Source organism: Lacerta agilis, chromosome 13 (assembly GCF_009819535.1).
Source record: "Lacerta agilis isolate rLacAgi1 chromosome 13, rLacAgi1.pri, whole genome shotgun sequence".
Taxonomy (NCBI): Eukaryota; Metazoa; Chordata; class Lepidosauria; order Squamata; family Lacertidae; genus Lacerta; species Lacerta agilis.
This window is the reverse complement of record NC_046324.1, coordinates 16,775,002-16,801,803: the sequence shown is the minus strand read 5'-3', so window position 1 is coordinate 16,801,803 and position 26,802 is coordinate 16,775,002. Positions and strand designations below refer to the sequence as shown.

At 47.2% G+C, this 26,802-nt stretch overlaps 1 long non-coding RNA gene across 1 annotated transcript in view; it reads left to right on the top strand.

The window, feature by feature from the left end:
• Positions 1 to 18,523: 18,523 nt before the first annotated feature.
• The window catches only part of LOC117056846, a 48,821-nt gene continuing 40,542 nt past the window's right edge, over positions 18,524 to 26,802 (top strand). Inside the window, exons 1-2 of the long non-coding RNA XR_004427770.1 lie at positions 18,524 to 18,626; positions 25,874 to 26,256. This is a non-coding gene — a long non-coding RNA (uncharacterized LOC117056846). The remainder of the gene's footprint in view (positions 18,627 to 25,873; positions 26,257 to 26,802) is intronic.

The following is a 26,802-nucleotide window of genomic DNA, read 5'->3' as shown; positions in this document are numbered from 1 at the left end:
TCTAACAGTGCATGGCAATTTCTTCTTTTTTTCAGTGTGTCAAAGTGAATGTTTGAGACTTGCAAATTTAACAAAGTACAAATTTATTTAAGTAGTTATTTGGTTGTAGCCAGCTGAATGGCAGAAGTTTGTTTCAACTCAAATGAAATTTATATACACTGTAGCACTTACCAAGTGTTCAAAGCGCTTCATAATCTTTGCAAAACCTCTGCAAAGTTGATCATATCAGCTGCTTTGTTAGCTCAGAGCGTTCATTTACTGCTTTCTGAGCAAACAAGCTGCCAACATGGTTTTGCGAAGTGCATGTATGTGTGGTATATCATTATCACACATTATGCACACATGCGCAAAATATTTAAGTGCATATATATATATATATATATATATATATATATATATATATAATTAGTAAATTGTATCGAGTGCACAAAAATTATATTATTTGTAATATGTCAGTATGGCCACCAAAACTGCCCTCACTGCAGTAGAGGGTTGAGGCTAAGAAATAGGAGCTTTTAAGAGACCAGCCTTGTACATTTTGTAGCAGAGGTGAGACTCAAAAACTGTGGATTTTCTGGTGTACAGTTCATCTCATAGCTATTTTGTAGTACAGTATGTTTGCTAGGAGAAAATCACACCCAAATGCAGATGATTTTTTATGAAGATTCTTTAAAAAAAACAACAATAATAATGGCAAATTGCTGCAGAATGTGGAGAACTGAATTTAAGATTGGGAAAGATATAGAGAAATTGAGAAAATCAAAAATGGACAGATATTTCCAAAAGTAAGTGGGGCTGGATCTTGAGTTGGTTGTTTTCTCTTTGCCTAACCTACCTTTGAGGGTTGTTATGGAGGTAAAATATAGAAGGACTATATATTTTTGCTCTTTAAGAAAGGGTGAAATAAGAAGGTTGTATTGTTACACTACACTCACTTAAAAAAAAATATCAGTTGGCTGTAGGGATGGACAAATCTGTCAGTTATGTGAGTTTCTCATTTTTCCAGCCTTTAAGTCCACTTCACTCTATTTCCTTAGCATTTTTTTTAAGTCTGCATGAAAATTTGTATGCCTTCTCATGCACGTTTCTCCTAATAGACACTTTTTTTGCATGCCATTTCGTCTTAATGTATGCATTTTTGCAAGCCATTTATCCTACTATAATGCGTTTTGGTACATTTTCACCATTATACACATTTTTGGGGTGCACTTTCCCTTAATATAAGCATCTAAATGCATTTTTTTCTGGTAAGGAAAGCACATCACAACATTCGGAGATGTGCGAATTGCTGCCCTGGACTCCGTTGGGAGGAAGGGTGGGGTAGAAAACTAAATTAAGTGAAATAAAATAAGAATCTGAACGATAGTTCTGGTTCAGTTTATTGCGTGTTGGTCCACGATGTGATAGCTAGGTAGGTTTGTGTTAAAATGTGAACTGGACGAATTTGTCCCCCCCCCCCAAATCCTTAATTGGCATTTCTACTTTGAACATGACTTTCTCTCCCCCCCCCTCATTGTGATCAAACTGAATTACACGTCCGTGTTTCTCTCTGTGTGCCTGTAGAATGTATTGCCCCCCCCTTAGAAGGGGAAAACCCCGCCGACCCTGACAAATTTGCGTGTCAGTTGATCTCACCTGATCTTCAATGGCTTCCTTTCTCTTCAGCAGAAATCACAATTGTTATAGTTGATGGCTATATTGATTGCCTTGCTTTTGGCTTAGTTAGGGGCAAGTGAGCCCCGACAGCTCAGAGAACAGGAGGGGGAGAGGGGAGAGCTTTTCGACAAAGTCTTGGTCAGTTGGTCTCTTAGAAACAGGAGCCGCTGTTCCTATAGAAGAGAGACGTTTCCATTCACCTTGGCCCTGCCTTAAGCACCACTCTTAAGTGGACCCTGCACATTCACATCCAGGCTCCTTGAAACCATTGAGACTGCAGCCATTTGAAAAGAAGGCCCAGCCTTCAATGGCAGGACCTTGGGCCATTCTAATTGGTTTTGGTTCAAGGGGCTACTGGATTTGTGAAAAGCCCATGGGCAGCTTTCCCACGCCGTTCTCCAAGCAAGTGGAAGATGGAGGAGGGTGCTAACAAGGCTTGCAGGGGGTGGTGGCAGCTTAGAGATAGAGAATGGAATGACAGGAGCACCATATAGGGTGAACTGAAACCTTTTTCTTTCTTTTTTGCTTGCAAAGAAATTTATTCACTCATCTATTAAATGTCTATCCTGTCCTCCTTCCAAGGAGATTGATGCAACATACGTGGTTCTACCTTTTCCCCCTGCCGATTGTTCTCACACCAACCTTGCGAGGTAGGCTTTGCTGAGAGGTGGTAGCAGTGAGCTTTGTGGCCAAGGGTAGATTTGGAATCTCCAAGGCGCTAGTCCCTAGTCACTAGCTACGTTGGACGATAGCACTGCAATAAAATCCCACGGCAATTGCTTGTTCTTTGTATAATCATTCCTGATGTAATTGCTTCCCATGTGCACTGGTCTACCTGTCGGTGTGCCTGCCTGCCTCTCATTATTAACATGCTGTGTATTGTGATTTCTTCTTCCTTTGAGGACCAGCTTGTGCATGTATCAGAAACAAGCAGAAAAGCTTTTTTTCCCTCTGGACTGGACAATGTGAGTTGTTTGGGAGTGGGTGGGGAAATCACTTTTTTAAAAAAATATTCCCCGCTTCAACAAAGCATACACAAACCAGCTAAGTCACAGGAAAAGACTAGACCTATTCCTTCTCCATATTGTGCTTGTTTTTGATGTGTAGTGCAGTGTATGTAGAACCCCTATTGCCGCAGGAAAATGCTCACGAACACAGGTGCCCACCTTGAGCCTGAAGTGGTACGGTCCAGGAAAAGCTTCACTCGTTATAAATCCATAGAATGTGCAGACTGGCTCTTATTGGCTAGCTCCTCTCATTTTGCTTTAGTTCAGGTAGTTTGCGGAGGCTGTGGGGCGGGGGGAGAGCTCAGGAGCCAACACCCACCTATGCATACGATGAACTGCTCAATGCTGAATCCTGAGCACAGATTTTTGCAACTCCACTCCACTTGCTTTAGGAAGATTTGCATTCTCTGTGGATTTGGATGCTTTCTTTTCACAAGTGCAATTTGCTATGCCCTTTTCTTTTCTTTTTATAAGCAGCACTCTGGAGCTTGTGTGCGTGGCCTTGTGCTTCCTGGTTGTGAACAGACCCCTTAGTTAGCTCTGTAATAATAATAATAATAATAATAATAATAATAATAATAATAATAATAATAATAATAATGGCACTTAGCATTTTAGATGAGGATTTAGAATCTTAAGCCTCATATAAATGCTAAGTACCATTATTATTACTGTGCTAGCTAAGGGGTCTGTTCACATGCGCGTTTTAATTTGTCCAAGGTACTTCGCTTGCATTATCTGAGTAATCCTCAGAATAGCTCTGTACGCTGGGTCGCTATTGTTAGGAACGTAGGGAGTAGCCTTATACTGAGTTAGGCCATTGGTTCAACTACTCAGTGTTCATCTAAACTGAGTGGAAGTGACTCTCCAAGGTTTCAGGCAGGAAGCCTTTCTCAGTCTCACCGGGAGATGCCTTCTGCATACAGAGAAGTTGCTCGGCCACTGAGCTGCAAACCTCCACTTGTTCCCATTTTAATTTGTTCAATGAGGAGACTGAGGATGGAAGTTGCTAGCTTGTGAGTTGTTGGCAGAAGCCTCCTTGGTTCACAACTCAGCCTCACTGTAGAGATGTAGTTCACCTGGGCAAAACCAGTGCTTCCACTTTAGAAAAAGGTTTGAACCCAATATGTTTTCATTCCAGGTGTCCACCAAATCATGCCTCTCTCCAATACCAATTCTGTTGTTGTTGTTGTTGTTGTTGTTGTTGTTGTTGTTGTTGTTGCTGTTATTATTATTATTATTAAATTTCTATACTGCATAATATATGAAAATATCTCTAAGTGGTATACAAAAAACCGAAGCAACAGTAGACAACTTAAAATATCGCAGAAACAGTTACCTATAAAAATGTTACATTAATACACAGTTATACACACACACACACACACACACACACATTTTGACGCACCCTGCCTCTCAGCCTTTGGGCTCTCTCTCCGGGCCCAAACAAACTCAGCTCACCCACAAAAGTCTCACAATGTGAACAGTCCCTGGAAACTGTGGACATCACCCTAGTCTGTTACTCTAGACCAGCTTTTTATGGTTTCTCTCCTGTATGAATTTTTAAAAAGTGAGATTCCAGTCACCTTGAAATGTAAATCTGGCAATCCCTGATGCAGGACATCTTTGATGTAGGTGGTGCCAGGGCTCTTTTTCAGCTGGAACTTGCCGGACCTAAGTTCCGACACCTCTCAGGTGGGTGCCATTGCCATTTTAAGAGTATGAGGGAGGCATTCATGGTGAGTTCCAGCACCTATTTTTCTGGGGGGGGGGGGAGAACTGGGCAGTACCATCTTTTGGAAGTGAGTGAAATAGGCCTTTGCTCATTTTGTGCCCACATGAAGTGTTCATGTTGATGACATAAGAAAAATATACAACTAGTTTATTATGACTTGATTCATTTTTCACTTTACTTTTGAGGGGAAATAGCAATAAACTTTATTGAGCTGCAGTGATGGTAACTGGATATTGATGGGTTGTATCAAACTAAGTTCCACTTGGAGCAGACCCATTGAAATCAAGGGAACTAAATCATGTCCACTAATGGATCAGCTATGAGTAGGACCAGCTCTCCGGCATGAAAGTTCTCTTCTTGTTGATTATGCTTTTAAAGGGTGGGTGTACTATCTAGCTTTTTCTTATCTGTATTAAGAACTAACCCCCCGATTAAAGCTTTGCAAAGACCCCAGGGATCCATTCTTGCATGTGTATGCCTTCATAGGAATCTGCAGAAGGCAATTGGTAGCTCTTGTTATGAATTTCCATTCTGATGTGTGTGTCTCATTGCAAGGTGAAGCTTCTGCCTTGGGATTAGTGTGGTTACTCTCCTCTGCGGAATTTCCTCAAGCAAAACTGAGAAAGAAGTCCCATAGCTCAGTGGCGGAGCACATGCTGTGTCTTCATGTTAGAAAAGTCCTGGGTTCAGTCCCTAGTATTATAAGTTGAAAGAATATCTGGTGACAGAACCTTGGATAGCTGCTTCCAAGATACACAATTGTTGGGCTATATGAAATAGTAAGTTTATATCTCACATCCAGAAAGACAGTCCACCTTCCTATCAGAAATGTATCTGCACTGGGATGTGTGCTCCGTTTGTTGTTGTTGTTGTTCAGTCGTTCAGTCGTGTCCGACTCTTCGTGACCCCATGGACCAGAGCACGCCAGGCACGCCTATCCTTCACTGCCTCTCACAGTTTGGCCAAACTCATGTTAGTAGCTTCGAGAACACTGTCCAACCATCTCATCCTCTGTCGTCCCCTTCTCCTTGTGCCCTCCATCTTTCCCAACATCAGGGTCTTTTCTAGGGAGTCTTCTCTTCTCATGAGGTGGCCAAAGTACTGGAGCCTCAACTTCAGGATCTGTCCTTCTAGTGAGCACTCAGAGCTGATTTCTTTAAGAATGGATAGGTTTGATCTTTTTGCAGTCCATGGGACTCTCAAGAGTCTTCTCCAGCACCATAATTCAAAAGCATCAATTCTTCAGCGAACAGCCTTCTTTATGGTCCAGCTCTAACTTCCGTACATTACTACTGAGAAAACCATAGCTTTAACTATACGGACCTTTGTGCTCCGTTTAGACTTTTGTAACTGGGGAATTGATTGGAAACCGGACAGGAAAAAGAGGATGGATGGCTTATTGTATACAATAAAGACAGATGAAAGATTCCTGCCCTGTGCTATACTGACTGATGGTCTGGCTGGCTATGAAGCTCCGTATATTGTTCATGAGAGGTAGGTTTCTTTCTTGATGTTTCCTGCAAAAGTTTGAACACGTACAGAAGAGTACAGTGAAACCATTTAAACTTTCCTTACACAAAGGATAGTGGCTCGCAGACAGTGCAGGTGTGATTTAGCTTGTGTGGCGAGAGATTCTGGGGCCCCTTTGTCTCTGAGCCATTTCTCAGACGGAGCTCTCTTTTGCATGATTTATTTACACCCTGCTGTTCAAACTAATTTTGTAAAGCGGCTTAGCATTGCAAGACACATGGCAACAGTAATATACTGTATTAAAAATTAAATAATGCACTAAAAATACACACCGGTTTTTTTATTTCGAAAAAATCAGCAGAGCACCAATTGTGCTGCTCAGAGGGCCCTCCATACGTCCTTTTATTGTGCGTTCATGATGATTTGTGCTCTGACTCCTGTCAAGGTGGCCATATGCAATACTGCTTTCAAAGCAGTTTGTGCCCACAAAAGTTTTGGGGGTGACCATGCTGTTTCAGTGCATATTTTGTCATTTCTTGCTGAAATTCCATAACTTGTTTGGAGTTTTTAGTTTTGCTTGTCCTGCTTTTGTTGTGCTCTGGTCCCTGTGGAGAGCAATAATGTGTTGGCAATGGAGAAGCATTGCAGAATAGCTAACAACTAATAAAGTATAATAAATGCACCACTAATAACACACTATTATTGTGTCAAGAACATGTTGCACCTGTGATAAATCACTAATCTAGATCAGCCTTTTGTTATCTATCTAAACACCTTCAGGAATAAAAACATATTCAAATGCCACCTAAAAATGGTAGGGAAGGGGATTGCTGGATCTTCCCAGGGAGAGATTTCCACAACTGTGGTGCCACCACTGAGAAGTTCCTATCCCTGGTACCTACCAGTTGGATCTTTGCCAGTCATTGCCTAAGAAGCTGGACCTCTGAAGCCAATCTGGAAGCATTGGTTTGAATGTAAAACGAGGAAGTGTGCATGTGTATAAATATATATATTGCACAGACACTTTAAATTAATATGTTGTCATGAATGCTCAAAGTTGGTGAATACCAACATTTTCAGATTAATTTTGCGAATTTTCTAAAACTCAGATATGCATAACGGAAAGTCAAAAGGCACCTACAGTAAATGTGATTGCAGCATGTTGGTGCTGACTTGTGTATATCTGACAAGCAGGGTTATACATCTTACTTCTGGGCATTCTCAGAATTCATCTGTGATTATCAACATTTGCAAGGGAATGTGAATAGGCACGAAATTGTGAAATGCACGGTGTGTATATGGTTATATATTTATACAAAATCAGGGCTGCAAGTTTGGACTGCTTAATCAATGTGATTAATCAGCCAATGCTGTAATTACAGATCAAAGTTTCTACTTCTCGCTCGTCGAGGCTGACGTGAAAGCACGGGCTCAGTGGCTCAGGTTTCTTGAAAGCCTGCCACTGGTGAGTGTGCCCACGCATTGACCGCCTGCTTCTTAGACCAGATTTGATGAAATAGATACTACACATTTCCCCTTACATTTTACATCCAAACCTGGCAGATAGTTTCCCTGTGAAGGTAAAACACCCGTGTTTTCTTCTGACAATAGGCTTCGTGGCAACACTGCAATAGGGAATGCTTTGAATTCTAAAATTCAATGAAAAATAAAATATCAAATGTAAGCAGTGGCCACCCCTTCTTTAAAAAAAAAAGCATTGGCGCTTTTGTATCTTAAATTACAATTTTTGTCTTTCCTCTCTGAAGACAGACCCTCCCCTTTGTGGATCCTCAGAAATGTTTCTACACTGGGGATTTGTAGTGTGTTTATGTCATTGGTTATTCAGTTTAAAAATGAGAAAGCAAACTATAAATGGTTTGGATGTCAGGTCCTAGTCAATGAATTGTCATGTGGGACTATGCATGTGCAGCCCAAGACAGTGACTGTAATCCAAAGAAGTTTTTTTTCAGGGTCCACCCAATAGGATGATTTAAATATATATATATATATATATATATATATATATATATATATATATATATATATATATATGAACAGACTCCCATGCCTTATCAAACACTGTTTTCGAAGGTACCCTCATTTTCAAAAGCAGATTGCTGTGTGAGCTCAAAGTTCTCCCTCTCTTCCCCCGCCCCAACTGGGTACACAAAACTGGTTGTGCGATTTGTTAAATTGCAGCTAGCAACTGCAGATGCTTAACTGTCATCCACACTTCAATGCAGGGATGGGGAACCAGTGGCCCTCAAGATATTGCTGGACTCCCATTGTCCCTGACAACTACCATTGTCCCCGATGCTTGGCCATGTTGGAAAGGCATGGGAGTTGAAGGAAAGGGGAAGAATAAGCAGTGGATACAAGATGCTGGAGGAAGGGCAAGCCTGAGTGGAAGTTCAGGGGATTTTGGGATCAGTGTCAGAGCATCTGCTTTGAATGCAAGAGGTATCCGGTTCAATCCTCTCCAGGAAGGGCTGAGAGAGAACCCTGTATAAAATCCTTCAAAATTGCTGACTGCCAGTGTAGAAAATACTGAGCTAGGAGGACCAATGGACTGAGTTGATGTAAGGCTCTGTACCTCTGATGCTCAAGGATTTTGATCTCTGAAAAGTCCTTTGGGAGCTGACCTGATCCAGGCTTCCTGGATTTGTATGAAGTATGGAATGGAATTATCCTTTGGATCTTTCACCTCTGAATTTTGTGACACAGTTCTTGGCTTGGAACATTCCAAAATGGTTTGCAAAGATTTATTTTGGGATGTTTTCAGAAATGCGATAAAATGCTTATTTAAACACTTGTTTTCAAACACACGTGAATACTGTTTTATTGTGGCAGTAGGGGGAAGAATTGCAGACTTTATGCAGAAATGGGATAGGAGGGCATTAGGAATATAGACGTTTGAAATTGACATGGATTGGGAATAGACTGGCCTATCAATCCCCATTGTAGGCTAGGTACCTAAAGGTTGCCACGTCTAACCCCCGAGGATCCTATTGTGCTTTTAAGAATTGTGGCTTCCACTATTGTTGCAGCATTGTGCTGTAGCCTGGCCATCTTAAGGAGGGAATCAGGGCAGTGGGGATGGGAAGCCGTGTGCCACAAAACTGTTAATTCCTTCGCTTTAGGCTTCTAATATGAATAGAAATGCATATAACACCATCCACACTGAGACATGCCAAAAAGGTCTGTATTAGATGCCTCACATCCAAATGAATGTACATTGCATTTAGTTTAGAGGTGTATGGAGATGGTGTTGGTCAGGCATAGGCAAACTCGGCCCTCCAGATGTTTTGGGTCTACAACTCCCATCACCCCTTGCAAACAGGACCAGTGGGCAGGGATGATGGGAGTTGTAGTCCCAAAACATCTGGAAGGCCGAGTTTGCATATGCCTGGTGTTGGGGATAGGTATTGCTGGGCACCAGCCAAGGCTCATGGCTTTGAAGGGGGCCAGTGCTGATCTCTAGAACCCCTTACTCTGTTGTTTTCCCTCTTGCTATTGCCACCTGCTCTGGGGGGTTCAAGGAACCATAGCCAGCAGCTTACCCACCTGCCCTCTTTCTCTGGGAGCACTGGTGGGGATTAGGCTCAGAGGCAGCAACAGCAGAAGGGAGAGGAGTGGATCATATTGAGGACATCCTGTCCAAAGTCTCTCCTCTCCCCAACCTGGAACACTACAGGCACAACCCTCACCGGTATTAGAAATCAGCCAGGCACTAGGCGTGTTTTGTGACTGAAGCAGGTCCAATTGGGACATCTTGGAAATCTCTGGATGGCAGGTTGGTGACTGGAGAAAGCAAAATGTCACTTAGAGGAGGATCTAAAATATTTTCCTCGAAGCTCTCATTTGTTTTACTCTGGAGTGCTTTATTTGAAGTTTTAATGCGTTGTAAACCACTTTGGGGGACCCAGGTGGCGCTGTGGGTTAAACCACAGAGTCTAGGGCTTGCTGATCAGAAGGTTAGCGGTTCGAATCCCTGCCACGGGGTGAGCTCCCGTTGCTCGGTCCCAGCTCCTGCCCACCTAGCAGTTCGAAAGCATGTCAAAGTGCAAGTAGATAAATAGGGACCGCTCCAGCGGGAAGGTAAACGGCGTTTCCGTGCGCTGCTCTGGTTCGCCAGAAGCGGCTTTGTCATGCTGGCCACATGACCCGGAAGCTGTCTGCGGACAAACGCCGGCTCCCTCGGCCTATAGAGCGAGATGAGCGCCGCAACCCCAGAGTCGGACACGACTGGACCTGATGGTCAGGGGTACCTTTACCTTTACCTTTAAACCACTTTGAGCTGTGCTCTTTAAAATATAAAGTGGTATAGCAATGAAACCATCATCATCTCCATCGCAAAAAAAGACAACAATAACCTAGGTTTAATGTGCCATTGGTGATTAGATTATATATCTGAGTTTTTAACAATGACCTCACCACCTTGTAAATTCCTAATCCAAGATACACTCACTAGACAATTACTCATCTCTTAGTTAATGGAGGAAAAACTCAGTGGGTCTTTTTACTCAGTGGGTCTTTTTACCAAGCTGGTAAAAATGCCAGGAAGTTTCTGACTTGTGATGCTGAAATATCATCATTGACCTGACCAAAGAGCTGCGATATTTTTCTTCTACTTAGAGCTCAGCTCTGTTTCTCCTTTCAGGGAAAGTTTGGCGGCTGCTTATGAGATGTCCTCAGATGGCTTTCCCAGTGTAGATTCTTGGGGTCAGGGTATATATGGTAATATAGGTAATATAGGTATAAAGGTCCTGTATGAAGACGGTGCAGACACCTGAATTTGTATGCCATTTTGAAGGGCCCAGTGTGTTAGTACAGGGGTCCCCAACGTATGTGGGACCAGAGGCATATTTGGGGGAAGATAAGAAAGCATAAAGTACTCGTTCCAAGAAGAAAACCTGGTGATGCTGAGAAGTTGCTTCCATTCCAACCCGTTTTCACCTCCACAAAACAAAACAAAACAAAAACACACACACAAGTAAAATGTGGGTGAGAAAGGAGCAGGAAATCCCTCCCTCCAATAGCTCCCCAAATGACCAGAAAACTAATTTTCAGAAATTGTGATGAGGAAGGAAGTATGGTGAGCCCCGTGAGGGATATCTGAGAGTGCTGTGTTGCCCATGAACACCATATTGGGGGTCCCCAGCACTAGTCTATAGTAGCTACTGTGGCATCCTTCCTTGATGTACGTTCATGCTCTCATTAATGGGATTGTTTTTGCATATGGTGACAAGAAAATCCCGTTGTAGGCTAAAAAACCATCCCTTTTTTAAACTGCTGTTCTATATTTCTCTCCCCCTCCCCACTTCCCACCCAGATAGTTGTCAAAGATTTGTTTTTGCTTTCAAAAGCTCTTTGCATCTCTGGCTAAGAGATGTTGAAAGGTGTGTTTTGATGTATGCCTACAGATGAAAGATACACACCATTTTTTTGGTAGCAAACTGGACCTTGTGTCTATTTCAATACATATTCAGATCCTCACCCCCCCTCTTTTTCTTAGTTATTTATAATGCACTGACATCAATGGATTTTTATTGGCACACGAGTACTTCAGTTGTTGCCGCTGCAAAAATCCAGCTTTTTGAAGTGGGGGAGGAAGTGACTTGAGCCTTCTGTGTTTATGATGACTTGGTAAATTGGGGGGGGGGGGAGGAGAGCCCTGGAGATGTTGCTGGATTCTCCACCCCTCTTGTAAATCATTTTTATCCAGATATCCTGCTTACCCCTCAACAGTCTCCAGTAGGGCTCTAAACAAATTAAATAGTGGTTGTTTTTTTTAACTTGATCAACCGTTATTTAGCTGATTAAAAAAATTCTATATGTACCTTTTTTGATATATTGACAGCTGGGGTAACTTAATAATTTAACAAACAGTGCCTGCCTCTTCATGTAGTATCTATTGTTTTCTTTTTATTTCCCTTCATGGTAACACAGCTGACCCCAAACAGCCCTGAAACGTAAACAGGCATGCCCCATCTTATTCTCATTGAACAAAAGTTCCCTTGACTGACAAATCAACTTAAGTTTAAGTTGAATGACCTACCAAGTTAAAAGCTTGCCAACCTGATTTCCAGACAGGGGGTAAATAAGACCCTTCTGAATCCAAATTTCACATGACCTTTGTGGCGTGGGCGTTTCTGAGCCAAAAGGAGGCTATCCTCCATAAAATGTGCACACACCCTTGTTGATATTATCTATGCATGAACATAGAGGTGCGCTCGATGGCACACACCTGCTCAGAAATCAGTTCAATAATTAGGCTGCGCAAGAGGGGCACGCCTTTGTCTGTGATGCTCTGTCTGTGATGCAGGCAATAAACGTCTGTTCTCACCCTGCATTCTGTTAATGAGATAGAGACAGGTAAGCATCACACATCTCAACTTCCTTGCCTTCAGCTACATCAATGAAACAGTGACAAGCTATTAATGGGAGGTGATGGGCCGAGTGCTAATTAGTGCTTCTCCTCCTCTCTTTCCCCTCCACCCAACTTTTAGTAACCCTGTGCACCGAGATCTTTCTCACAGTCTTTCCCTTAAGCTCGTCGTTCTTTGTTTTCAAATAGTTCATATAAAGCAGACGAGCAGAGGGAAATTTTGGGGTGTGTGTGTATGTGTGTCTGAATGGTATATTGCCGTGCAAACCTACATGTGCTTATTCAGAGGTAAACCCCAACGAGTTCAATAGGACGGAAAGCCCAGTTAAGTGTGTATAGCAACTGTCAACATCCAGATGCTCTCCAGATGTTGGACTACATTTCCCATCATCCTTGACCTTTGACCCTGCTTACTGGGGCTGTAGTCCAAAACAGCCGGAGGGCATCAAGTTGGAAGAAGACCAGTAATGCAATACATCCAGCCTAGTTGCCCATCTAGGTCTAGTCATTGATAGACCCTCTTCTCCATGAATTCATTCATTCTTTGTTAAAAATGCTAACTAGTGGAGGTTGCTACTTCTTTTATGGTTGTGAGTTCAATGGCTTTGTGTCCCGTTCTGGGGGATGCACTTTAAGGAGGATGCAGACAAGCTGATATGGGTTCAGAGGAGGGCAGTGAAGATGGTCAGGAGTACGGAAAAGAAGTCGTAGGATGAAAGGCTGAAAAAACTGAACATGCTTACTCTGAAGAAGAGAAGACTGGAGGGACATAAAAGCATCCATCAAATCTGTGAAGGGCTGTCATATAGAATACTTGTTTTCAGCTACCCTGGAGCACAGGAGTAGGCTAAACAAGCTTATGTTACAGAAATGTGGATTTGGGTAGGAGACATTTCTTAACTCAGGAATGGGGAACCTCAGGCCTGGGGGGCACTCTCTATCTGGCCCTTGAGACTCTCCTCAAACCATGCACCCTTTTATCCTGATGCCACTCCCCTCACCAGCTGTGCTTTGCACCCTCCTTGAGTGTTTTTGCCTGGAGGGGGCATGTCCTTGGACTCTGATAATGTTTCTTGCTTGCCTGGGTGAAGGATAGAGTGAGTGTGGGGGCTGGGTCAATTAGCATTTGTTGCTCCACCCAGTTTTTCTCCTGGCCCCACCTACCACTGGCATGTGGTCCCTGAAAGGTTACCTGGAAGGGAATGTGGCCCTTGAGCTGAAGCACTTTCCCACCCCTGTCTTAACTCTACAAGCAGTTTGACAATGTGACTGATGACCTAGAGAGGTTGTAGGGTCTCCCTCCCTGGGTGCCTTCAAGCAGAATCTGGACACCCACCCGTTGTGGGTGCGCAAGCTCTTGATTTCCTGTATCAAGCAAGGAGTTAGTTAGATGGAATTGCATACAAAGCGCTCTCCAACTCTAGGAGTCTACATCTCATATGAAGTTGCACTTCCTTGCAACAGTAGTGGGGAACCACTGGTCTTCCTGCCATTCTTGGGCTCCAACTTCCATCAGCACCAGCCATCAAGATCAGGGGTGATGGGAGGTGTATAACAACATCATCTGAAGGGCCACAGATTCCCTATCCCTGGTCTACACTGACTGGATTTGCCAGTAGGTTCACCCCCTGGCATCAAATGTTGTGTTGTCATTTATAATGGTGATATTTAAAACTCTTAAAAACAATTATCTAAAGAAGTATCTGAAGAAGTGTGCATGCACATGAAAGCTCATACCAAGAACAAACTTAGTTGGTCTCTAAGGTGCTACTGGAAAGAATTTTTTATTTTATTTTGTTTTGACTATGGCAGACCAACATGGATACCCACCTGTAACTAAAATTCTTAAGACACTGTGATATATCTGATAAGTGGTTGTATATTCACACACACACACTTTAAATCAGAAACATGCATTTCTATAGGGCTTGTTTTACTACAAGTAGGGTTTCAAATTTGATTGTTGATGTCCATCCAGCAGTGCAGACTGAGCATTTTTAGACTCTAGACTTGGTTATCGTTTGTTTCTTCCCCATACACAGTAATGTGTTTTAATTGCTCGCTTCAAAATGTGGTAAACCAGCCTAGCTACTTTTGGGGGCCTTTCTGCTTATTCCACGTTTGAGGGCCAAGTCCTGCCCTGATGGCAGCAGCGTGCCTACCCCCTCACAGAAATGAAGTTTGCAGGGTTCCTTGTATGAGAGGAATTGACCGTGATTAAACCAGATGAAGGCCGTGATATGGAAATGCCCCTTTATGCTGCGATGCACTTTGCAGGCAGTTGTGTTTGCTGTGAGCAGAGGGCATTTCCCAGCAGCAAGCTCATCGGCGTCGCACGGTCAGGTGTGCGTCTTTAAAACACCCATGCGGAGAGCCACAACCCTGTGGGACCTTCCTAAGTTCATAGACGTTTTTAAGGATACACGCTTTCGTTGCAGCAAATGCCAACGCATTCATCAGGGCAAGCACAGACGTGGATCATTGCTAGGGACTTTGGGCATCCGAAAGAGTAGCCAGCCGAGGTATTGCATAGTGACCGATTCATCTCCATGTCTGAATGGTCGTTGTCTAGTCCCTCTCTTCTTCTTCTTTATCCATCTCCCCCCTCCCTCCCCCCTCTCCCTTCCCTGCACCCCGTTTTTGTGCTTGCTTTGGCAGAGGGGTTGCTTTGCTAGCTCTTCAAATGCAAACAGTTATTTTGTTTGTTTTTCAGACAGTGGTGGTGCTTTGTAGGCACACGGAATGGAGCGAGGCGGGTGGGCAAAGGGTGGCGGGTGGGGGGGTGGAGAAGAGAGAAGGACTCATTCACATTAGCGGAGTTCTTATTAAAGCCGGGTGCGCAATGGCCAGTTGCTCGCCACAAAACCATATGGTGCTTCCCAGACATAAATCCCATGCAGGAACAAAGCCTTCTGTACCTTGGGCCACAGTTTGTTCTCCCTCCCTCCCCACTCTCTCATGCCGGAGGTTTCCTAGTGCCAGGGAGATATGATAATTCTCATGGAGAGAGGGAGGGAGGTAGGGAGAGAGAGGGAGGGAGGGAGGATAAAAATGCCTTTGCTCTTTGTGTCTGTTTAATTCAATGCGAATCCCCAGCCCTGGACATCATGAATGGTGGCTTTGTATTGGCCTTTCCTAAGCCTCAACCGCCAAGTCTCCCTCCCTCGCTGGTCTCCCCCTTGTTTCCCACCATTGGATGCCGATTAACAAACTAAATTATTTTCCCTCCCTAATGATGTTTTCCCACTTTGCACATGGGGTGGATGGATCTGGTGGGGGGAAGGAAAAGCTTTTTGCAAAAGGGGATGCTAACCCAGCCAGAGAAAAGGAGCTGGGAAAGGAAGGAGCAGGATTAAAGAGCTTGTTTGCTTGTGCTTTTGTGTGTGTGTGTGTGTGTGTGTAGCGGTAAACGTGCTTAATGGTGAGGATTATTTTATTTTTATTTTTTTGCTTTTTTTAGCGTTCCTTCTAATTACATGAAGCAAAATGGGGGTACACTGGTCTGGTTTTCAAGGCACCCTGAGGCAAACCTTGACTTAGCGACACCGATGCTGAGCTAAACCAAGGTCAAGCCGGTGTTTCTTGAGCCAACATCAAACCTTGGTTACAGCTTTTGGTTAGCAGGGGTTGCCACATTTTTAAAGAGTCAAAACAAAAGTTGTTGAGCTTTTTTGGGGACACAGTTGTCCAGCTTTTTTTGGGGGGGGGCGGGATTTGCCAACAACATACGCCTGGCATATTCGAACATTTTCAAGACATTTTCACAAATTCTGCCCAGACGCTGTTTCCGACGGACGATTCCCAGATATGTCTGGGGAATTCCGGGTGCGTGGCAGCCCTAAAAGGAGAGAGCTTAACTGTGATTCCTGGTTTGGACTTTGGGTTGATGGGAGCACAAAGGTCTGGGGAGGAACAAAGCAGCTCCCAAGTTTTCCTCTGGAAGCTGACACGATATCGCTGAGCCACAGTTGAGCATGCTGTGTGAACTAGCTCACTGTTGCGATGTACTGTTGAGGAGTCCATGGCTTAAATTTTATCTCAGCCCATAAATTGAGCTCATTGCATGGCCTTAGGCAAGCTAACATGTTTTCAGCCTCCCCCCCCCCCATTTCAGGATGACACTACCCTACTGGGCTGTTGTAAAGGGACTTTAATCTGAGCTTTACTTTGTAGTTCTGTTAGTTTGGTTTATTCCATTTGTTCACTGCTTCACGCAGCTTAAAAAGTGATTTATAAGGACATTGCCACACATAATACACCTTAAGATGAGGGTGGGGAATCTTTTTTTCAGACCAAGGGCCACATTTCTTTCTGGGCAGCGTTTCTGGGGGCCACATACCAGTGATGAATGGGGTCAGAGCCAAAGCTGGGTGGAAGAATGAATTACAATTTTACTTGACTGTAGATTTCAACCTGCATCTCCCCAGCCCTGCAGCCCCTTACTAACAGCACCCTGTTTCTCAGTGCTTATTGTTTTAAATGCTTTTAGATGTATCATTGTTCAAAATATGTTTAATTTTTGATTGCATTGCTTTGTCACTGATGTGTTTGCTACCCTGGGCTCCTTTGGGAGGAAAGGAGGGATATAATGTAATATTTAAGTCAATTATAAAAGAAATTGCAAATGGTCACCTGGGTGATCTGCTGCCGTAAAGCTGCAAAGTCACCCCACATCTCCACTAATGGGTGAACTGAGAGTGGGGTGATTCACAGTTCAATGATGCTAAAGCATGCCGTGAGTTACTAGTACATGCTCCACCCAGGTGGGGTGAAGGAGAATTTTGAGTGCAGAGAAGAGATGCATGAAGCTATGATATGAAAGCTTGAAATGCAACATCACCATTAGTTATTAATAATGATTATTATCGGTGCACGGTGAAGAGAGAACGGGTGGCAAGCAAGTTCTACACAAACAGGAATGCATAGTCAAAACAGTATGTTAAGAGCTTTCCTGTACATAAAATGGATTGTGGTGATAGGCTAACATTTATTATTTTATTACATTTACATCTTCGAATAGAATAGAATAGAATAGATCTTTATTGTCATTGTCCCCTTGCGGGAAACAATGAAAATTCCTCAAGGAGCTTGAGGTGGTGTGCATGGTTCTCCTCTCCCCAATTTCATCTTCACAACTACCCTGTGAGTTAGGCTTAAGCAAAGAGATGGTGACTGGCCCAAGGTCATCCCATGAGCTTCACGGCTGATATAAGTATGCAGTCAACAAGGAAACGTAGGACCCATACTGAGGATGACAAAAGTCTTAACATATGGAGAAAAAATTACTTTATAAGTTACATTTTTTTGTATCTGGTGCGATCTATTTTTTCTTTTGTTCTGTTTGTGGTGAAGGGACTTAATATGTAAAATAATAAAGACTAAATGCAAAAAAAGAGTGCTTCGCGACTGAGCGGGGATTCAAACCATGGTCTCCTAGCACACTAAACAGTGTGTCACACTGGCATTAAGTGACATGCTGGATTGTATAATTTCACCTGTGTGGGTGATTGTATTCTTTTTTTTTAATGTTCCCCTGTGGAAAAGAAAACCTCCCTATATTTAGTACACTAGAATATGGTACACTGAAAAACGTGAGACCAACTGGTTACAATGTCCAAGGTAGAGTGTGTCATATTGGATGGCCCTTGTGGTCTCTTCAAACTCTATGATTCTATGATTCTATGGTATTCCCACCTGTAGTCTGAAATGGCACTGTTTGGAATTCTGCCACCTGATATTGCTTAATGCATAGATAAGCTCCTAGGTCCTTTCTCTACAACTGACAGTATGAAATAGTAAAAATCTGGGTGATTTTTTTTTTGGGGGGGGGGTGTCACCGCAGACTGTAATACTTCAGACTGCAATGTGAATATATCCTATGCACATTGCATATTGGATAATAAAATACCATGTTAGGGAGAAGGTTGGATGGATTATGGTCACTTTCTGCAAGCATAGAGTTCTGTTTTTGTGGGAGAGCAATCAAACGTCTGACATCTCCCATTCCATCTTGAACCCACACATCTACAGCTTAAAGTGGTGTAGTTCAGCAATGACTTTACCACTTGATTCTGTCAAATGAGTATAAACTGGAAACCAGCCTACGAAGCGGAGGCCTCAAATTCCTTATTTTAAGGCCTGCATAGATCATCCGAAAACTAAATTCTCTTTCGGCGTCCATTTTTCTGTGAATGACAAGCAGTAATTACTTGACATCCATCCAGACGTGTGGGAGCCTTTCTCTAATTGAGATGATTTTTTCCCCTTCTTCTTCCTTAATCAGATGTGACTGAGAGTTCATGGCTTGGGATGCGGTGACACAAAGAGACAAGACATCTCTCTCTCTCTTTCTCTCTCTCAGCTTGGAGAGGTGAGTCAATGGACTTGGACACAGAAGGCAGAGGGGCTGGGTGGGTTTTTGTTTTCTAATCATGCACACTCTATGTATGGGAGCATCTACTCCAGAAAACCAGAACCAATCATATTGGTTGCTTTGGGTGCTCCTACCGGTATGTAAAAGACATAAGACAAAAAGATATTAGTGGGAAGAGAGACAGTTTGACATAGTGGTTAGAGTGTTGGATGGACTGGGGAGACTCAGGTTCAAGACTCAAAACCATACATTTAAAGCACATACAGTAGATTCCCCCAAATAATCCTGGGAGCTGTAGTTTGTTAGGGATTCAGATAGTCCAATGTTATCTACACCAGGTATGGGGAACCTTAGGCATATGAGTCAAGCTTATCCCTCCAGGCCTCTCTATCTGGACTGCCGTGTTTGACACCTGAGGTTTCCCATTGCTGAAGTTGATAATACTAAAGCAGTTTCATATATTCACATATCCTGGAGGTAGAGTGAGGGAGAACAGACTTATAGTATGATCTACCACTCCTTTCCCCAGGGAAACTTGGGTTGGGTCAGGGTGACAAACACGCTTCCTAGAACATCCATGACTTTGGTTATTGTGGTCCTTCCCTCCCCTCCAAAAAGTTAGCTACTGCCCATCACCATATCAACAGTGTGGTAGGAATTGGTCCTGTGATCCAGCAAGATCAAGAGTGGGAGGGCAGGTATATGAATCGCATTGAATTCAGAAAGGTAGCAAAGGTTAATTCACACCCAATTAGTGAGTTGCAAATGGCTAGGAACAAAGTACCAATTATCCTGGTAGCAGATGTGTTCATGCTTCAGCTCATGGGTGGTGGCAGACTTACAGCCTCAGGGGTGTGACCAAGTGCCTTTTTATTCAAGGATGAGCAAAGTGTACGACCTGTTCTGGCCATGTTGGGTGTTTGGATAAGAGTGAAGGGGAACTGTGCTGGCCCCAAGGGTTTGTCCATGAAGCGAGGTCCAAATCCAGTCCTGGGTCTAGGGGTCCAAAGGAGGTCAATCCGGCAGGGAGCGAGGCAGGGAGCAGATCAAGGTCCAAGGCAGGTTCAGGCACAAGGTTGCAGGTTGAGCACACGCTTGCAACTAAGTTGCTCACGCAACTTGGGCTGGGTCTGGCTGGCTTTTATCTGGCCCTATGCTTAGGGCGGTCCCGATCCTCCGGAGACTCGCCTCTCCTCCGGGCCTGGAGGCGAGCACTCCTCCTGCAGACACTTAACTCCCTTCGCCTCTCTGCCCTGAGCCTCTGTAGCTCAGGAGAGGATGGTGGGTTACTGGACCCAGGGGATGCCTCAGCTTCCTCTGAAGAGGCTGGGAGTGGAGCACCTGCAGGCAATGGGTCCTCCCTCCCATCAGGAGCCAGAGCAGACTCTGCTGATGCCTGCACCTGGGGATCCAGCACAGGTGGGGATCCTTCAGGCTCAAGCCCTGGCCCCGGCTCAGCTGGTTCTGGAGGCGGTGAATCCCGTGCAGGCTGGGATCCCTCAGGTTCAGCATCAGAGTCTGACTCCCAGGCCATCACACCATCCCCCCTCCCAGGCCCCCCCCTCAACCGAGGGGCCGGACCAGGCTTGCTGGGGTAAGCTGCATGGAAATCACGGAGGCAGGCAGGTGCGTGGACGTTTTCCGCTGGTTCCCATGAACGATCCTCAGGCCCATACCCCTTCCAGTCGATGAGGTATTGGAGCTTCCCCCTGCGGTATCGTGAGTCGAGAATGCGCTCCACCTCGTACTCAGGCTCCCCCTCAACCAAAACTGGCTGCGGTCGTGGATTGTCTGGGTGGAACTCGTCGGGCGGGGCGACTGGACTAAGTAGGGACCGGTGGAACACTGGGTGAACCTTGAGCGATGGAGGTAACTGGAGGCGAAACGCCACCGGCGACACCTGCGCAGTGATGGTGAATGGGCCGGCAAACCGTGCATCCAGCTTTCGTGAGGGCCGAGAAGGATGCAGGTGACGGGTAGAGAGCCACACCCGATCGCCAACATGGAGTTCTGGCCCCTCCTGACGATGTCGGTCAGCCTGGGCCTTGTATGCGTCCTTGGCCTGGCGCAGTTGCTCCATCAATAATTGTTGCTGGGACTGAAGCTCCTGAAGCCAGTCTGTCACTGCGGGGACCGCGGAAGCTGGCAGCACGTCCGGGAACAAACGAGGATGGTAGCCGTAGGAGGCCTGGAACGGGGTCTGCTGGGTGGAGGCGTTCACTGCATTGTTGTAGGCGAACTCCGCCAATGGCAAGTGATCGACCCAGTCATCCTGCTGGAAACTGCAGTAACACCGGAGGTACTGCTCCAGCACCGCATTTGCCCGTTCCGTCTGGCCATCGGTCTGCGGGTGGTGGGCCGAAGATAGACAGACCTCCGTCCCAAGGGTCTGGTGCAGGGCTCGCCAGAAGTGGGATGTGAACTGGACGCCGCGGTCAGAAACCACACGCTCGGGCAGGCCATGCAGGCGGAAGATGTGCTGCAAGTACAGTTGAGCCGTTTCCTTAGCTGTGGGTATGGACGGGCAGGGGGCACAGTGCACCATCTTAGTGAAATGGTCCGTGAAAACCAGGAGGCAGGTACAGTGACGAGATGGGGGCAAGTCCACCACAAAGTCCAGCGAGACCGTGTGCCAGGGACGCGGTGGGACTGGTAATGGCTGGAGCAGACCGGGGGGTCGCCCGGTAGGACCCTTGGCCCGCCGGCAGACATCGCAACCAGCAACATAGCGTGCCACATCAGCCTTCAGGCGGGGCCACCAGAACTCCCGGCTTACCAGATGGGTGGTCCGGTACCGCCCAAAGTGCCCTGCTGCTGGGGCATCGTGGGACATCTGGAGAACCTCAGCCCGCAATGGTCCTGGTGGGATGTATAGACGACCCTGGTGCAGCAGTAGGCCCTGGTGCAGGGCCAGCCCCGGATATCGAGGGCATGACCCGTCAGACAGTTCCCGGAGCCGTTCCTGTGCCCAAGCGTCGACCCGTTGCTGTTCTCGCACCCAAGCCTGCAGCGGCTTGGCCTCCTGAGTGGCCAGGAATGCGGCTGGTGGTAAGATAGTCGTCGGTACTGCCTGCTGTACAGTGTCTGCGACGTCCTCAGGTTTCCGGGACAGGGCATCCGCTTTCCGGTTTTGGGAGCTAGGGATGTAGCGGATCCAGAACTGGAACCGGGAGAAAAACAGCGCCCACCGGATCTGCCTTTGGTTCAACTTGCGGGTGGTCTGGAGGTACTCCAGATTCCGGTGGTCCGTTCTCACTTCCACCGGGTGTCGTGCCCCCTCAAGATGATGGCGCCAGACCTCAAAGGCCACCTTGATGGCCAGTAGTTCCCGCTCCCACACGGTATAGTTACGCTCCGCCGGGAGGAGCTGCCGGGAGTAGTAAGCGCAGGGTAACAGTGGCGCATCGGGTCCGTGTTGCTGAGACAGGATGGCACCGAGAGCCGTACTGGAGGCATCAGTCTCCACCACGAAGGGACGAGAGGGATCAGGATGCTGTAAAATCGGCGCCCTCTGGAAACAGGCTTTCAACCCCTGAAATGCCACTTCAGCCTCCTCATCCCAGGAGAAGGGCGTCTTGGGGCGCAGCAGTCGGGTTAATGGGGTGGTGCGATGAGCATAATCTGCAATGAAGGTCCGGTAATAGTTGGCGAACCCTAGGAACCGCTGTAAGTCCTTGCGGTTCCGGGGCGCTGCCCACTCTCGAACCGCAGCCACCTTCCCAGGGTCCATCTGCACCCCGTCAGGGGAGAGTCGGTGTCCAAGGAAGTCTACTGACCGCTGGTGGAACTCGCACTTGCTGAGCTTGGCGTACAGTCGGTGCTCCCGCAAGCGCTGCAACACGGACCGAACATGACTCTCGTGACGGGCTGGGTCACGGGAATAAACCAGAATATCATCTAGGTACACCACCACGTATTTGTCTAGCAAGTCCTGGAACACGTGATTGATGTACCGTTGAAACACGGCGGGCGCGTTGCATAATCCGAACGGCATAACCAGGTATTCAAACTGCCCATACCGGGTCCCGAATGCAGTCTTCCACTCGTCCCCGGCACGGATCCGAATCAGGTTGTAGGCCCCTCGGAGGTCCAGTTTGGTGAACATCTGCGCCCCCTGCACCCGCTCCAGCAATTCTGCAATAAGGGGCAAGGGGTACCGGTCTGGGATGGTGATCTTATTCAGGGCCCGGTAGTCATGGCAGAGGCGAAGCTCCCCACACTTCTTCTTAACGAAGAGTACAGGAGCGGCAGTGGGTGAGGTAGAGGGTCTAATGAACCCGCGTTCCAGGTTCTTGCGAAGGAAGTCCTGCAAGGCTTCACGCTCTGGCTCTGAAAGAGAATATAAGCGGCTCACAGGCAGGGGCGCCCCAGGCTGTAGGTCTATGCCGCAGTCGAAGGACCGATGAGGCGGCAGCTTGTCTGCTCCCTGTTCCTCGAACACGTCTAAATAGTCCTGGTACACAGCAGGGAGCGTTGACAAAGCCTGACCCATGGGGGCAGCTGCTACTAACTCGGACTGAGCATGGGAACCCGGGTCTGGGAAGCGTACAGTCCGATTGACCCAGTCGATCTGAACATTGTGCGACTCCAGCCAGTCCATCCCAAGCACCAGGGGAAACCGGGGCATGGTGGCAATGTCCAGGGTTCGCACCTCCCGGTGCTGCTGGTAGCACAGGACCAAGGGCTGGGTCTCCCGAGTAACAGCGCCCGAGCGTAGGAGCCGTCCGTCAATTGCCTCCACCTGTACTGGTTCCGGCTTGTTCTGAAGCGGCACCTGATGCTGAGTGGCGAAGGCAGAGTCCATATAGGAGCGGGTTGCCCCCGAATCCACCAGAGCGTGGGTGAGAATCCAGGGCCCACCGGGGGGGTATAGACGCACCGGTATCATGAGGTGTTGCAATTCCACTGGTGAGGGCCCATCATGCGATGCTTGGGACCCCAGGTAGCCTGGGCCATCGGCTACTGGGGTTGGCCGTTTTCCCTGCGGCTGGCGTTTCTCAGGGCAGGTTCGGGCGTAGTGTCCACTCCCACCGCAGTAGAGACACAGGTTCCCCTCCTGACGCCGAGTCTTTTCCGAGGGGGAGAGGCGAGGCCGCGCTGCCCCGAGCTGCATCGGCTCCTCCAATGACTCAGCTCTGGCCACGGAACTGCAGGGAAGCACCGGCGCCGGGAGGCCGGAGTGCCGGCGGCCCCGGGCCTGGCGACGGTCCTCCAACCGATCGTCTATCTGCAGACTCCGTTGGATGAGGGCATCCAGTGTGGCAGGGCGATCCAACGTGGCCAGCTGATCCAGTATCTCGTCTGAAAGTCCCTCGAGATACTGGTCCCGCAGGGCAGAGTCGTTCCAGGTCAAGTCCTGCGCCAGCAGCCGAAATTCCGTGGCATAGGTGGCCACTGTGGACTTGCCCTGTTTCAACCGCCGAATTGCCCGATTGGCTTGACTCCCCTTCTGAGGGTTGGCGAACGTGGTTTCCAGATGATTGCAAAACCCCGTATAGTCTGTCAGCAAGGGGGAGTCTTGCCGGAGCAGCGGCAACGCCCACTTGGCCGCCTGGTCCTTCAGCAAGCTGATCAGGAAGTGCACCTTAGTGCGATCGTCAGGGAAATCCCGAGCTCGCCCCTGAATATACAGCTTGGCCTGGGCGAGAAACATGGGAAAGCTGGCTGGGGACCCATCAAATTTCTCTGGCAGGGCCACTGGGTACTTGCCAGGAGCTGGGGCGGCGGCTCCAGGAGCCAGTAAGGCATCCAAACGCTGCTGAAGCGCCGTAACCACATTGCTTAGCTGCTGCACGGTGTGGGTCAAGGCCTGGTTCTCCTGGGCCAATGCCACCAGCGCAGCCGCCTGGTCAGCCATGGCTACTAGTTCCTCCCGAACGCACCCCAGCGAAGGGGGAGTGCGGGTGTGGCGTGAGCAAACTGTGCTGGCCCCAAGGGTTTGTCCATGAAGCGAGGTCCAAATCCAGTCCTGGGTCTAGGGGTCCAAAGGAGGTCAATCCGGCAGGGAGCGAGGCAGGGAGCAGATCAAGGTCCAAGGCAGGTTCAGGCACAAGGTTGCAGGTTGAGCACACGCTTGCAACTAAGTTGCTCACGCAACTTGGGCTGGGTCTGGCTGGCTTTTATCTGGCCCTATGCTTAGGGCGGTCCCGATCCTCCGGAGACTCGCCTCTCCTCCGGGCCTGGAGGCGAGCACTCCTCCTGCAGACACTTAACTCCCTTCGCCTCTCTGCCCTGAGCCTCTGTAGCTCAGGAGAGGATGGTGGGTTACTGGACCCAGGGGATGCCTCAGCTTCCTCTGAAGAGGCTGGGAGTGGAGCACCTGCAGGCAATGGGTCCTCCCTCCCATCAGGAGCCAGAGCAGACTCTGCTGATGCCTGCACCTGGGGATCCAGCACAGGTGGGGATCCTTCAGGCTCAAGCCCTGGCCCCGGCTCAGCTGGTTCTGGAGGCGGTGAATCCCGTGCAGGCTGGGATCCCTCAGGTTCAGCATCAGAGTCTGACTCCCAGGCCATCACAGGAACTGACCCAGAACAAAGAGTGTATAAGGGGCAGGTCTCTATATTTAGGCAGTAGAGAGCAGGTTGGGGGGCAGGTTTTGCGGAGGGGCTGTAACTTAGTTGTAGAGCACCTGCTTTACATGCAAAAAATATCAGGCTCAATCCCTGGAATCTCTGGGGGAGGGGAGGGGGCTAGAAAGGATCCCTGCCTCAGACCCTAGAGAGCCATTGCCAGTCTAAAACGGGGCAATATGGTCTAGCAGTCTGACTCTGTTTAAAGCAACTTCCTAGGTTTCTGTGTTCAGCCAGCCAGAATTGGGTATTTCAGGACCTGGGAGAGCTCCCCTGGATGAACTGAAGTTGTTCTGACACATTCCAAAGACTAACCCTTATATTTGCAAGCTGGCCTGCTAACTGCCAGAATCATACCATATATGTGTAAGACAAATGTCATTTTTACCAGATAGGACTCACGTTACTTCTGTGCTGCAGATATTGCCAGTGAGGAGAGGGAAACAATCTCATCCTTTTGCCCTCACACAAGAAATTCTGGCTCCATCTTTTATTGTGCGTTAAGGCCCCAAAAGCTGAGTGCTTGTGTCTGTGAGTACAGTGTGAGAGTGTACAGTGATATATCAGTTCACAGGGATTATCTGTGTTTTTGTCTTCCTGTGTGTAACCATGGCATTATGCCCATGTACTGTACTCTGTGAGTAATGACGCTGTGCCTTATTGTCTCCCGCGCAGAGGCTGTGCGACATTCTGCTGCCGAGATAAGGAACTTCCAATTTGGCACGAGCTGCAAACGGCGATGAAGATGGAGGGCCACTGCGTGCGTCTCTGGCTTTTAATTCCCCCTGCCCTACTTCCTCCTCCTTAGTCCTGCTCTCCCCTCCCTCAAAGCCCATCCGTGCTGTGTGCAGTGCCCTCAAAGAACAAGTAGGAGGAGGCTGTGTGTGTGTGTGTGTGTGTCTGTTGTTTGTGTATGAAAGAAGGGCAGCCCCTCTCCCTGAGAAGAGACCCTCTCAACAACTCCAGGCCACCCTGCCGCAGCTTATAGGTTCTCGGTGCCAGGAAGCCATTTTGATGGAGTCAAATGCCGTTTTGTAAGATGGCCGCATTGACGTGAGGTAGGTTGCACAGCTGCTGAATCGTTACCGTAATGCTGAAGCCCGCCCTCTCCTCCCTTTTGATCTCGCTAATTAATTAACCCACAACGGCAGAACAATAGGCCAAGCTGGCACATCCCCGTTTCTGTCTGTGCCACCTCCTTCCTCAGGCAGAAAAATCCTTGCCCTCCCGCACGAATAATTGAACTAATGGACTTTTCCCACTTGCCCTTCCTCATATATTTTTTTGTATGTGTTTATGCCTATCTGCTGCCCATCCTGTTATCCAAATGAGGGTAGAGGCGCAGGGAGGGAGGAAAGAAACTGGTGCATAGGATGGAGTGGGGAAGAAACGAATGCTTTTATTTGCTTGCATGCAAAAACAAAACAAAACACCTTAGTGATTTTTAAATGGGGGGGGGTCAGTGGGAGTGACACCCCCCCCCCGGTATAAAACCCATCAGGGAAATGACAGGATGAGCTAGCTTTGCTTTTGGTATTGTAATAGCAAACTGTAATGTCAGTTATTCCAATATGTATATGCATAAACACACATGTTCGGTCTCT